Source organism: Crinia signifera, chromosome 1 (genome assembly GCF_055691185.1).
Source record: "Crinia signifera chromosome 1, ASM5569118v1, whole genome shotgun sequence".
NCBI lineage: Eukaryota > Metazoa > Chordata > Amphibia > Anura > Myobatrachidae > Crinia > Crinia signifera.
The window spans coordinates 281259941-281273532 of record NC_139217.1 but is presented as its reverse complement, the minus strand read 5'-3'; the positions used below and the strand labels follow the sequence as shown (position 1 = coordinate 281273532).

Sequence of the window (13592 nt, the reverse complement as noted above, 5' to 3'; positions counted from 1 at the left end):
CAATATGTAATTTCCAAAAGTTTGACTGTAATTGGAAACTATGTTCCAAATATGCTCAACCCTTAATAAAAAAGTTTTTCAAAATACAGACAGTCAAAACACTGTCAAGCATTGGCAGTTTTAAAATTACGACATTTATTACAACATTTATTATTCAAAATGCCAACACTGTCAAAATGCTGATATTGAAAATACAGAATACCCCTATCTCCTTCCTTCGTCTAACTGCCACTAGGATCTGTCGCCCCTGCCTCCTATTGAAAATGCCCAGCATTAATGGCCAGCACCTAAGGGTTGCTTAAGGAGGAGACAGCCATTTTGGGAAGTACATTTTGAATGTGGGCAGATGTGAAAGCTCCTGGAAGCAGTTGCCGAGGGGAAGGGGGGAATCCCCTGATATTGAGCAGGTACTGTACCATGGGAGGGGGCCCAGGTTTTTTTTATTACAGCAAAGGAGCACAGTCTATATAGTTACACCAATGGCCAAAGTAGTTTAATACATTTTACAGTCTGTATCTTTAAAACCTTGACTACTATGGTATGTAATAATAATATAACTTTATATTTTTTAAAGTGTCCACACAATGCATATTTTGAATTCTTATCTAGCCCTTTGCAGTCCTTCCTTCCATTTCCCATTATAGAATAAGAGCTATTTCTTGGTTAGCTATCAGTACAAGCAGCAGACACTTCTTACCACATTTATTGTTTTCTATACTGTATACTGTTATTTCTCATAATGGAGCAGATGTATGACGGTGCGTTATGGAGAAGAAGGGGTATCAGCGTACTATTATGTGTACTGATACTGCTTCTCCCCCATGTATAAAGCAGCCGGTGAGCGCTAAATGCCCCTATCCGTAATGGTGCTGCTATCTAAATTATAGCAGGCCGAATGCATAAACGGTCAGCATCGCTGCTGCTATCTGTTTCGCTAGTAGCAGGGTGGCAAAGCCCTATCTCCACAGCAGGGACAGTGCTGTTCGCACCGGGGACCGATGGTTAAGTTTTGCATATGTGCATATTGTCATATGTGCAGTACTTCTGTGTGAGTGCCCTCACTGACCTGCGTTCGCTGGGACTCGATAGGCTGCGAGCTTTGCACAGCTCAACCAGAATGAGGGCCTAAGCCTGCTCTTTATATTATTCATCGAACGCACGGCACTCCCAATGCTTGAATCCCCATGCAAGCAGAAGCGTCCACACACATGCACCTGCATAAAGGAAACAATCATTCCAACGTTACTCACCATCAAATGATTTTTTGGTACTTGTTTCCTAGCACGGCGCCCATCGCATACGGTATTTAGTGGTATGCGATGCATGCGATGCAATATTCACGTTAAATTAACAGGAGTGCTTGTACAATGAAATAATGCATAGCATCGCATGCCAGCAAATGGCATGCAATGTGATTTTTAATTGTACAAGCACCCTGATGGGTGCTTACAATGTTAAATGCACCCCCATTGTCAACGCCACCCCCACTATCAACGCCAACCCGAAGCGTGGCGAGCACAGCGAGCCCGCGAGGGGTGGCGGTACTCGTCCTACGACGTTTGCTTGTACAATTAAAAATCACATCGCATGCATCGCATGCCGCTATATTGCATGCAATGCAATGCGATTGCATAAGATGCACTGCGATCAAAATCAGGGGCGCCGTGCTAGCAAACAAGTACCGATTTTTTTCCTCTGTTCATTGTGAATAGTAAACTAGGACTTTTCATTTGAATGTTGTCCAACGCATTGGGAGCGCTGATGTCAGCCAACCGTGAACAGTTAGGGACTGTGTTCTGATGGGCCTACCCAGTGTTTCTTTAGTGCCACCCTTTATGTCGGCATGCCGAGGAAACGCTGTGCGGGTCCGTTGGTGTGACCCTTGCCTGTCAATCAGGCACTCTCTGGGGTTTGCACATGCACATTCTTACGCCCCCCACCATCAAGGACAGGTCTTAATCTGCCCCATAGTTTTGTCTATTTGGAGAACAAACTTGTCTTGTGATCAGGTCTGAATTAGGCCCATAGTGTACTGGTATAATATATTCTGGTATTTGGTTTCTGTTACCTGTTGATGTTTTCCCTTTCCTGTGTATAATTCATGCAGATTTTTTCCTGGATGAGTGCTTAGTTGCCATGTAGAGGGTAAGGGCAGGCTGTAGGCTTAAGGCACGTTCAGGAGTAGCCAACTGGAAATAACCAAACAGCATGCTGGTATCCTGACACCATCTAGAAGATTTGACTCCACTTAAATGAAGCTCCATAATTGGCTATAATTGGTACAAGCAAGCAAAAGTGACACTAGCAATACTAGCAAAACTGTAAACTCTTCATTTATTTTAACTAAGTCTGGAGCTACATCATTGATGGATTGGGGCTGTAGTACTAAGACGTGGCATGCAAACCAAACAGAGTGCTGGGCGGCATGTGCCAGAGGGCCAGTCCAGCCCTGAACTACAATATCTTACAATTGCAAATGAACAAAAGTTAAAACAGTTATTGGCCATGAAACACCGCATAGGGGTTGGAGCAGCTCCCTCAAAACATTTCAGAGGAGCTAGTCATTGCTTGGCACCAACAAACACAAAAACAATCCTACAACAGTATATTATTCTCTAGTTTAATCAAAATGGTCCTATACTAGGGGCAGTACAGATGGTGTAATGGTTAGCATTACTGGGTAAGTAAAACAAGACATTTTTTCCCTCAGCACACTGAGCAATGCTAGTAACCAATCTAGAACACTACATGATAATAGAATTCAGAGATATTGGTTACATATACCTGCGCAGGTGTATGCTATGCCCCCAAGCCGCGTCAAGGCTTCTCTGTGTATTGGGGTCCCTAGCGCTATATCTAGGTGCAGGGTGCGGCACCCCAAAAAACCATCATAAGCTGGGAAGCCCAGTGCGGCATGCCAGTGATATACTAAGTGTTAATAATTAGTGATAGGAAGCCGAAGCTATATAAAAAGAGAGAGATAAATGAATGTAATTAAAATAGGCTAGGCTATACAGAGAAGCCTTGACGCGGCTTGGGGGCATAGCATACACCTGCGCAGGTATATGTAACCAATATCTCTGAATTCTATTATCATGTAGTGTTCTAGATTGGTTACTAGCATTGCTCAGTGTGCTGAGGGAAAAAATGTCTTGTTTTACTTACCCAGTATTTAACCCCTCCCTCATGCACCTGGGAAATGCTACTGAACTAATTGAGCATCTACCACTATCTGTATGTATGTTGTTAGAGGCAGAAGGGAGCCCATATTAGGAGGAGATGTGGGTCCTAATATGCCACATGGAGTAGTTTGGGGTTGCTCCAAGGTAGGTAGCTCTTAGTTTGGATATATCAAGTAAGGAGCCATTATCATGTGGCTCCTTGCTGGTTAATCGTAGACCCAATTTAGGGTAATGGTGGTGTGGGGTGCGGTGCTCCTGGACTGGATGGGCTGGGTGACTTTAATGCGGCATGCCCTTACATTCTATTAACACTTTTCCCTCACTAACACTATCTCTATCCTATTTTAATTACATTCATTTATCTCTCTCTTTTTATATAGCTTCGGCTTCCTATCACTAATTACTAACACTTAGTATATCACTGGCATGCCGCGCTGGGCTTCCCAGCTTATGATGGTTTTTTGGGGTGCCGCACCCTGCACCTAGATATAGCGCTAGGGACCCCCAATATACAGAGAAGCCTTGACGCGGCTTGGGGGCATAGCATACACCTGCGCAGGTATATGTAACCAATATCTCTGAATTCTGTTATCATGTAGTGTTCTAGATTGGTTACTAGCATTGCTCAGTGTGCTGAGGGAAAAAATGTCTTGTTTTACTTACCCAGTATTTAACCCCTCCCTCATGCACCTGGGAAATGCTACTGAACTAATTGAGCATCTACCACTATCTGTATGGTTAGCATTACTGCCTCACAGCACTGAGGTCATGGTGCTGCAGAATATGTGTGCGCTATATAAGAAACTGTTAATAATTAAATAAATAATATTGTTCTGCAGCCTCACTATGGAGTAATAATTCTGTTACGGAATTGGCACACAGGTCACACCTACACCCCTATCATCAGTAACGAAAGTAAAACCGTACTAGTGTCACCCCCCTTGTGAGATGGCAGGCTACATTTAATATGACATGTACTCAATCTGTATTTCTAGTGGTCATACATCCACCACTCTATTCAATGCCGGCTGTATTACAATCTTAATACCAGTTTAGTTACACAATTATTACTCTATAAGTAAGAAGTGAGATGGCAGAGCATAATAGGAGATACAGTATATACTTAGCTGACTACTCTCCTGGAAATTGCGTGAGGCTCATGATTTTTCAGGGAGCCTCCCGCACCCACAGAAAAACAGGCATATCTCTTGCATCCTGCCCACACCTCAGCGAACAGACAGGATGATACGGTTCGCACTACCCGGGTGGACACATCCCCTACCCCACAAAGACATGCACACTTTTTAACACCATGCAGCTTCGCCTTATACTCTATGTAGAGGCCTGCACCAGCATACTTGCTTACCCTCCCGCTTTTAGCAGGAGGCTCCCGGATTTTACAGGAGCCTCCAGCTGCCCCGCAAGCTGGCTCTATCCTCCCGGTTTTTGGGACCCCCTCCCTAGAGAGACAGACTGCGCATGCGCGCATCACAGCCGGCCACCGCGAGTAACGGCGGCCGAGCTGAGAGGTAGTCAGTCTAGTGCGGCTGATCAGCGGGACTAGGAGAGAGTTAGACTGTCTAGCAGCCAGGGCTCTGCACGGCTGAGGCTGGCCCCGCCCACCACACTCAGAGCAGCAGCAGCAGCCAGGCTCCGTGTATCAGGAGCAAGCCCTGCTCCTGCCTATTCCTTCCTGCTCCTATGTCTGCCTTCGGAGAGCTCAGCTGCCTGCTCCACTACACTGCCGGGTCCCTGCACTTCCACAGGAGGGAGAACACAGCCAGGTGAGATCTGTATCTCCTGGGGCAAAGGGTGGGCTGTATAAAAGGTGTGTGTGTGTGTTATTTAGGAGTTGGCTGTGTGTAATTTAAAACAGAGGTTTTAATGGCTTTAATATGAATTTTTTTTGGGGGGGGGGGGATGTGTATAATGTATTATTGTGTAATGGTGTGGTGTGTGTGTGTGTGTGTGTGTAATGAAATAGCAGTGTGTGTGTGTACTGGTTGTAATATGGGGTGCTGTGTATAATTGAATATTATGCCAGGCATCTGATCACGCTGGGCAGAGTGGTGGTTTGTGTTAATGCCACAGCCGGGCAGAGTGGGGGACAATCCACCTGATTCCACATGGCTCCGGCTGTGTCAGATCAAGTCCGCAGTGTGGAGCTGGCTTGCGACCAATCAGAGCTCGCACTTCGGGAGCCAAGCAGGAGCTACAGTGGTGGCTCCTGACTGGCTGTCGGACCACAAGCTCCAATTGGCCCTAAAGTTTTGAAATAGCCACGACGCGGACCTGATCTAATACAGCCGGAGCCAGGTGGATTGTCCCCTACTCTGCCCGGCTTTTGTCATTACCGCACATTGTAACGGAGGGGAGGGAGAGAGAGGGAAGAGGAGGAGGGGTAATCCCTCATGGCAAATAGCATGTACCCTGGCAAAGAGTATGCAACCCCTGGCAAAGAGCATGTTACCCCTGGCATCAAAAGCAAGTGGTATAATATGTAATGGGTGTGTAGCATGTGTAATTTTTTACGCGCCTTCGGCGCGCACTATCACAGTCTTTTCCTTGTTTATTTCCCACACTTTCATCCTGGCTCCTACATTTTTAAACATTTGCCAAGCCCTGGTGTAATGTAATAGCGTGTATGTACTGGGTGTAATATGGGGGGAATGTGTGTAATGTAATATAGTGGTGTGTACTGACTGCAATATGAGGGGAGGGTTGTGGTGTAGATGTGTGTAATGCATACTTATATATGTATAGGCAGCAAAAGAGGCAGAAGTTGTCTTTCACATGTTTAGTGCAGTGTGACAAGGAAGCAACCAGGGGCAGATTGGGGACTAAAAGTGGCCCTGGAAAATTTCTGAAAGTGGCCTCATGTGGGCGGCAACAAATCAATAAAGGGCGGAGCCAGCATTACAGTAGGCGGGATTATTACATCACTATACTTAGACATTGTTGACAGGCAAAACTAATGCCGTTGTGTCCATTATAAAAATAAAATAAAATAGGGACAACAGGGATAGTGCGCATCGAAAATCCACACTGTAATGCCTATTACACGTCACACACCCATTACATAGTATACCAATTGCAATGATTACTAATTACACACCGTAAAGCAAATTAAACAGCACACAGTAGTGCCCATTCCATATTATGCAGCACACCATAACGCCTATGACATATTATGCTACACACCGTAATGCCCATTATACATTATGCTACACACTGTAGCGTCCATTACAAATTCACACACTGTATTGCAAATTACACATGATACCGCACACCGTCGTGCCCATTACATATTATGCAGCACACCATAATGCCCATGAAATTATGCCACACACTGTAATGCCCATTACACATCATAGTACCCATTCCATATTATGTTGCAAACCATAATGCCCATTACATATTGTGCCGCACAACGTAATGTCCATTACACATTATACTTCACACCATAATGCCCGTTACACATTATGCTACTGTAATGCTCCGCAGCACTCCTGCTTATTCAGTTAGCACATAATGCCCCCAGTAGTGTATATTACCCATAATGCCCCCAGTAGTGCCAATTATACATAATGCCCCCAGTAGTGTCCATTATACATAATGCCCCCAGTAGTGTCCATTATACATAATGCCCCCAGTAGTGTCCATTATACATAATGCCCCCAGTAGTGTCCATTATACATAATGCCCCCAGTAGTGTCCATTATACATAATGCCCCCAGTAGTGTCCATTATACATAATGCCCCCAGTAGTGTCCATTATACAAAATGCCCCCAGTAGTGTCCATTATACATAATGCCCCCAGTAGTGTCCATTATACATAATGCCCCCAGTAGTGTCCATTATACATAATGCCCCCAGTAGTGTCCATTATACATAATGCCCCAAGTAGTGTCCATTATACATAATGCCCCCAGTAGTGTCCATTATACATAATGCCCCCAGTAGTGTCCATTATACATAATGCCCCCAGTAGTGTCCATTATACATAATGCCCCCAGTAGTGTCCATTACACATAATGCCCCCAGTAGTGTCCATTATACATAATGCCCCCAGTAGTGTCCATTATACATAATGCCCCCAGTAGAGTCGATTATACATAATGCCCCCAGTAGAGTCGATTATACATAATGCCCCCAGTAGTGTCCATTAAACATAATGCCCCCAGTAGTGTCCATTAAACATAATGCCCCCAGTAGTGTCCATTACACAATGCCCCCAGTAGTGTCCATTATACATAATGCCCCCAGTAGTGTCCATTATACATAATGCCCCCAGTAGTGTCCATTATACATAATGCCCCCAGTAGTGTCCATTATACATAATGCCCCCAGTAGTGTCCATTACATAATGCCCTCAGTAGTGTCCATTATACATAATGCCCCCAGTAGTGTCCATTATACATAATGCCCCCAGTAGTGTCCATTATACATAATGCCCCCAGTAGTGTCCATTATACATAATGCCCCCAGTAGTGTCCATTATACATAATGCCCCCAGTAGTGTCCATTATACAAAATGCCCCCAGTAGTGTCCATTATACATAATGCCCCCAGTAGTGTCCATTATACATAATGCCCCCAGTAGTGTCCATTATACATAATGCCCCCAGTAGTGTCCATTATACATAATGCCCCAAGTAGTGTCCATTATACATAATGCCCCCAGTAGTGTCCATTATACATAATGCCCCCAGTAGTGTCCATTATACATAATGCCCCCAGTAGTGTCCATTATACATAATGCCCCCAGTAGTGTCCATTATACATAATGCCCCCAGTAGTGTCCATTACACATAATGCCCCCAGTAGTGTCCATTATACATAATGCCCCCAGTAGTGTCCATTATACATAATGCCCCCAGTAGAGTCGATTATACATAATGCCCCCAGTAGAGTCGATTATACATAATGCCCCCAGTAGTGTCCATTAAACATAATGCCCCCAGTAGTGTCCATTAAACATAATGCCCCCAGTAGTGTCCATTACACAATGCCCCCAGTAGTGTCCATTATACATAATGCCCCCAGTAGTGTCCATTATACATAATGCCCCCAGTAGTGTCCATTATACATAATGCCCCCAGTAGTGTCCATTATACATAATGCCCCCAGTAGTGTCCATTACATAATGCCCTCAGTAGTGTCCATTATACATAATGCCCCCAGTAGTGTCCATTAAACATAATGCCCACAGTAGTGTCCATTACACAATGCCCCCAGTAGTGTCCATTATACATAATGCCCCCAGTAGTGTCCATTATACATAATGCCCCCAGTAGTGTCCATTACACAATGCCCTCAGTAGTGTCCATTATACATAATGCCCCCAGTAGTGTCCCTTACAATGGTAATGCTCACCTTTTTTTTGCAGGCTGGTATCAGGCATTCAGGGAAGGAGAGGAGTGCAGAGCTGCCACTGGGGCCTTGTGTATTGTGGCTCCGCTGCTCTGCTGGTGGTTGGGAGCTTCCAGTTGTTTGGAGCTGCTGTCGGCTAAGGTGCCACTTTATGGTTTGTCAGGACAGGGGCAGAGGAGAATCAGCTTCATGACTTGGCTGGAGAGGGGGACAACATCAGGGTTAGCGGGGGAGCGGCAGGCTCTTGTCTGGCGCTGTTAGGGCAGGGGGAGAGGAGTGGCAGCTTCATTAGCGTTTCGGCAGGGACAGGGGGAGAGGAACAGCAGCTTCATGAGCATCTTGGCGGAACAGGGGGGAGAGGAGCAGCAGCTTCATGACTCCTCAACATGGACCATGCTGCCAATAATCATAAATGCTATGACATAATGTATAAATAAAAATATGAATCCCCGATCGGCGGCAACGCCGCATACAGTGCCCTGCTACTATATGCGGCCCCGCCTCCACCCACCCGCTCTTCTCCAAATGGCTGAGTCCCGGAGAACAGCAGGTGGGAGGAAGCGGCCTGCATACAGTAGTAACAGACAGGGGCGGATCCAGAAAAAAATGACAGGGGGGACACCAAGTTAGGGCAAGGGGTGGATAGTGGTGCCAGGTGTGCAAACACTCTCAGAAAAGGGGTGTGGGTTCATGACCAAGGGCGTGGCCTCACAGGCTTGTGGATGACTGAGGTATACAGAATGATAGAAAGAGGCAGTGGGAGATGTAGAGACAGAGAATGACAAGCTGTGGAGTACAAAGAGAGGGTAACAGGAAGAGGGACATGACATAAAGAAAACATGGGTAATGGGGAGAGGCAGAGGGTGTCCAAGAGTGGGTGAAAGGGAGGAGTAGAGGGTGATGTGGAAATGCAGAGGGTGGACAATAGGTGAAAGGAAGAGGCAGTGTGAGAGGCAGAGGGTAGCTGGTCTCAAGTGGGACAGACAGGCAGGAAAAAACATGGGGTGTAACAAGAGCTGAGAGAAAGAGCTGGGGGAAAGGGAGAGGGTTGAAAATGATATGTGTGTCGTCGTCCCCTGTACAGAACTCAGCAAACACTCCCCCCCCCCATCCCTCATTCCAATATACAAGGCAAATAGTGTACCTGGTAGTAGGTCAACAGCAGGTACCATAGAGGAGGTGGCAGGTCCCGTGGTAGTGGCGGACGGTTCTGTGTGGAGAGAGCAGAAGTGAGTCACGTGGAGAAGACCGAGGCAGCGTGGCCCATGGAAGATGAGGCCACGAGTCCGGTGGCGGGAGCTGTAGACAGTAGTAAGTCACATGGAGGATGTGCCTGCCAGGCAGCATCACATCACCAGCTCTTCCTTCCTCTCCGCTGTTTCTCGCGCCGGGGGTGTCACTAGAAGAGGACGTGAAGTCCCGGCAGCAGCATTAGGAGAGGCTTAGGTAAAACAGCGGGCGGGAGGAGGCAGGGCCACTAGCTGTGACTGCAGCCACCCACCTCCAGTGATGCCGCCTGCCACTGAAATAATGGCCAATCCGCCTATATAAATATATATATATATATCCAATACCTTTTTCCAATCACAAAAAGTTACTAACAGCTAGGTAGCCAGATCGCAGATCCTGCTGGTGTTTCTCTCTGATGCTAGCTGCTGCTGCGCCACATGCCTGAGGAACGCACAGCCAGCATCAGCCTTGCCACTCACTCTCTCTCCTCTCCCTCCATCTGCGTCCTCGCAGGCTCACCCTCCCGGAGTTCGTCCCTCCCTATGTGCAGCCCCATCCCCTGGCACGAGCTGGTTGCTGCATCTGACTCGCAAGATGATGAGATCATCATCTCGCATGATTGTCTGCAAAGCTCTGCAGCGCCACGGTGTCCTGACTGCTGGATGCGCTGCGTGTCCCTGGAAAGTGACTGCTGGACACGCAGCTGACCCTGCTCACCCCCCTCCTTCCGAACTGCCCCCAACCCCCCCCCCCCCACCAAATAAAAAATAAAGTGTGTGTTTCTCCAGATATGGGCCCCCCTGATAGGCACAGGTAAAATGTACCCGCTACCCCCCCCCCTCTCGGCGGCCCTGCCCACAGCAAATATTACTGTGACTCTTTCCCCACTCCCCCCAAACCTTAATGTGACATGCCCCCCCCAAACCTTAATGTGACATGCCCCCCCCCCAAACCTTAATGTGACATGCCCCCACCAAACCTTAATGTGACATGCCCCCCCCCCCCTAAACCTTAATGTGACATGCCCCCCCAAACCTTAAGGTGACATGCCCCCCCAAACCTTAAGGTGACATGCCCCCCCAAACCTTAAGGTGACATGCCCCCCCCTAAACCTTAATATGACATGCCCCCCCAAACCTTAATGTGACATGCCCCCCCAAACCTTAAGGTGACATGCCCCCCCCAAACCTTAAGGTGACATGCCCCCCCCCCAAACCTTAATGTGACATCCCCCCCCAAACCTTAATATGACATGCCCCCCCCCCAAACCTTAATATGACATGCCCCCCCCCAAACCTTAATGTGACATGCCCCCCCCCCCAACCGTAATGTGACATACCCCCCCCCAAACCTTAATGTGACATGCCCCCCCCCCAAACCTTAATGTGACATCCCCCCCCCCAAACCTTAATGTGACACTCTCTGCCCCCTCCCTCCCCAAACCTTAATGTGACACTCTGCCCCCTCCCTCCCCAAACCTTAATGTGACACTCTGCCCCCTCCCTCCCCAAACCTTAATGTGACACTTTCCCCTGATTGTCTTTAGAAGAACTTGCCTGGCCTCTGCTTCAGTGGGTGGCAGTGTTGTGGCTGCTGCTGCTGCTCTTCTCCTTTCTTTCTGCTGGGCTGAGGCTGAGCACGGTGAGCAGGGCTCCTCCAGTCACACCATGTGACTTCCTGGTTAGATCAGGAAGCCGGGGGAAACAAACACTGTGGGGAGGGAGTGACGCTGCCTGACAGGGGCAGCCAAGTGCAGAGGAGAGGGAAGGACACGGAGCAGGTACCGTAGGGGGATTCTGCTGCTGACGCTGCTGCTGCCTGTCATACAGTATGACAGGCGCAGGATAAAGCAGCAGCGCACAGCAGCATTCATTACCATACCTCCCAACTTTAGCTGCACGGGAGTCGGGCCGCCGCTGCTACGCGCCGGAGGCGCGGCGAAATTTTCGGGGGCGTGGCCTAACGGGGGCGTGGCCTATACTCGCGGCTCTTCCGCGAGGCCACGCCCCCCATTTTGCCGCTATGGGGGCATGACCCAGATGCTCTGTGAGCCTCCAGCCATGCCCCCTGGCTACGGGAATAGACGCTGTGCGCATGCGCACAGCGTTTGTTCCCCGCAGCTTAGCAGCTGTCAGGGGGGACTCCCAACAGCCCCCCCACACCGCGGGACACTGCTGCCCGCGGGTGGGACATCGGGACAGGCCCTGACAATCGGGACTGTTGGGAGGTATGCATTACTACAGCGCACCTGAACTTCCACTGCGCCCCTGCTGTGCTACACAGGCGCATCTCATGTTTGGGGGGTGGATGATTGCAACTTTCGGCCTCACATGTGCATACCTCCCAACTGTCCCGCTTACCGCGGGAACGTCCCGATATTCGGGGACGTTCCCGCGTCCCGCCCGGGGCCGCCATTGTCCCGCGGTGGGGGGGGACAGTTGGGAGCCCCCCAAGCCTGCCGTGAAAAGACGCACAGCGTCTTATTCAGCGCCGACGAGCGGCGAAAACGGGGGCGTGGCCGGAGATCGCGTTGTCCCGCGAGGCCACGCCCCCTTTTCTCGGGAATGCGCCCCCTTTTCGCCGCGCGCATGTCCCGACCTCCCAACTGCAGAAGTTGGGAGGTATGCATGTGGCCGGCCTCCCGGGAAAGTTCCCGATGGCTTAAATGGCCAATCCGCCCCTGGAAGCAACATCCGTAACTGAATCAGGCCCAAAGTGGTCCAGAGTTTTCTTCTGCCACTGCACGAAAACCCCATAGTGGCCATAGGTGCGCCCATAGGTGAAGTTAGACATGCCTACTGGGCGGAGCATGACACACCCTCTCAGCGACACGTTGCGTTCTTTTAGCAGCTCAAATCTCCCTGATTAGTTTTCAAAAGTAGGCAAGTATGGGCCTGCACCAGGTGTCAAAGCAGATGGTAATGCCTCTGCTCATAAACACAGTGTTCTTGAATACCACTACATTGTATTTATCAGGAATACTATATTGATATACTCCATTATTCCTGTATATATGAACTTATGATATAGGGGAGGAATCCCACAGAGTGCTGATGTAGAAAACCGATTAGGGGCACATATAAATTAAAGTGACATTTAAGTATTATAAATAAACTTGGCAATTTACTCTTTACGAAATGTCAGATTAACAAAAGAAAAGAGACAGCAGCCCTACATTTTTTTAAACATATTGGAATACACTTTTTTACATTTTTCATTTTACATTTCACCGATTGTGTACCGATATTAATGTGATATATTTTAATACATACCAATAAAATCTGCCCTTGTGTTCTGAATATTGTTATTGTATTTGGGTGTATGTTTAATGTGTCATTTTCATTTTTTGGGTTCTGTGTAGTGCTGTGCCCCTTACATATGTTTTTTATTATTATTATTATTTTCTTCTCATTACTCTCCCTTTTAATGTTCCAGACTTCCTGATGCCATAGACTGGAGCTTGAAAGAGGAATATAAATGAGGGTGGCAATCTAGGACCCTCTAATATTTAGGTGTCAATCTATAAACCCTGTACTTGGAATGTAAATATGGTCCATTATTGAACGCTTTTGAGGGTTTAACCTAAAGAGTGGATGCTCCATGAAACCTCTTGGCTTGGTTGTATTGCAGCAGCAAAAATTGTCCTTTTACCTAAATTGCACAATTTTAACACACTGTTAGTGTTACGGTTTTGGGTATGCACCCGCAGCCGGTACTGCTGTTTAGGACAGCCACGGCAGGATCATACGCTAACTCTGTTGACCCCTCGAGTAGGGTGACTGGTTCCTGCAGGAACTAGGCTTCGC

The 13592-nt window shown here is 47.9% G+C and overlaps 1 long non-coding RNA gene across 1 annotated transcript; it reads right to left on the bottom strand.

Annotated features, from left to right (window-relative positions):
* Nucleotides 1–1002: 1002 nt before the first annotated feature.
* Nucleotides 1003–11634, bottom strand: LOC146028534 (uncharacterized). Its single transcript, XR_014455236.1, has 4 exons — nucleotides 11343–11634; nucleotides 9701–9766; nucleotides 8560–8754; nucleotides 1003–1214 (listed from the first exon to the last, which is right to left on the bottom strand). It is a non-coding gene; the product is annotated as an uncharacterized LOC146028534 (long non-coding RNA).
* Nucleotides 11635–13592: the final 1958 nt, after the last annotated feature.